Source organism: Solanum dulcamara, chromosome 3 (genome assembly GCF_947179165.1).
Source record: "Solanum dulcamara chromosome 3, daSolDulc1.2, whole genome shotgun sequence".
NCBI lineage: Eukaryota > Viridiplantae > Streptophyta > Magnoliopsida > Solanales > Solanaceae > Solanum > Solanum dulcamara.
In genome coordinates, this window is record NC_077239.1 from 51,008,361 (window position 1) to 51,009,633 (window position 1,273).

Below are 1,273 nucleotides of genomic sequence, written 5' to 3' on the forward strand. Positions count from 1 at the left end.
AAAGGCCTGTCACCTAGACCTTCACATTCACGAGGTTGGTATTCACAATCGTGATATACTGACTTAGTAGGCTTCACGATTGCAAGGCCAAAGGTCATGATCGTGATGCATTGACTTGCCTGGACTTTTAATTTAAGACCAAATGCGAACAACCCTAACCCCCATTCCCTCTTTGGCGATTTTAGGAGCTAGGAAGCTCCAAATTGGGTGATTCCAAGTCTGATTGTTCATATAGATTGTGGGTACGTGTTTAGGTTTGAGAAAATATGCAAGGAGTTGATTTGAGGTAATATTTTCCCCAAAAGGGTTGCCCTAGCTTAGTTTAACATTTAATGGTTTTTTAAATATTGCGCTAATTTATATCATTTTGAGCATAGATTTGTGCTCCATTTTGGGGTACAAGATCAATAATGTATTTAGAGAATTTTCTCAGAGTCGTTTTTTGTATTCCTAATACAGGTCCTACAATCTTATTTTAGATATAATTTTGGGTCCGTTTCTCAGAAATATGATTTTAGTATCAAAACATTCATATTGATGAGATGATCAACATTTTGATATCATGAAGGCATTTGGAATCGTTTTTGGAGAGAAAGGCTACAGTGAAGTGGACTAGGAGCGCGCGTGTTCGGCTTCGAGGTTGGCTATGATCTCCTTTCTTTTGATTGAGCTTCATGAGGTATTGTTTCGTATATATTACTTGTGGTTTGGATTGTATGTGGTGGATTAGGTTTGATTCCTAGATTTTTGGTTCTTTGTCCTAGAGTGATCTTAGGCTAGGTTGCATTTATGAAATTTCCATTCTAGTTGGTAAGCTTATTAATTATGCTTTAGTTTGGCCTTGTTTAGCCTATTTTAGATGACTTGATTAATGTTATGGTGGTTGGCAGAATTATTTTCCTTAAAATTGATTTTTTGTGTAAAACTTAGTTGATGTAGCCATTGTTGGCCGAAAGTTATGAGACTTAGTATCCTGCACAATTATATCACCTATTTTGTAGGCTTGGTGTAGTGTTTCTCACCCAGTTAGGCTTGTGAATTATTGTTGGATTTAGAGCTAGAATCCCCTATGCTTTCTTGTCACAGTTTGGTGGGGCTATCTATGGTTATGAATCTCGAGGTGGGATTTCCCAAATGGATCTAGAGGTATTGATTGACTAGTTGAGCACCTGTTTCCTCATTTCCTCCTTCTTGTTACCCAGTTAGGGTTGAGTTCCCTTTGGGCCTTGTGATTGAGTTAGAGGAGTAGAGTGGAGCTTTGGGCCTTGATTGA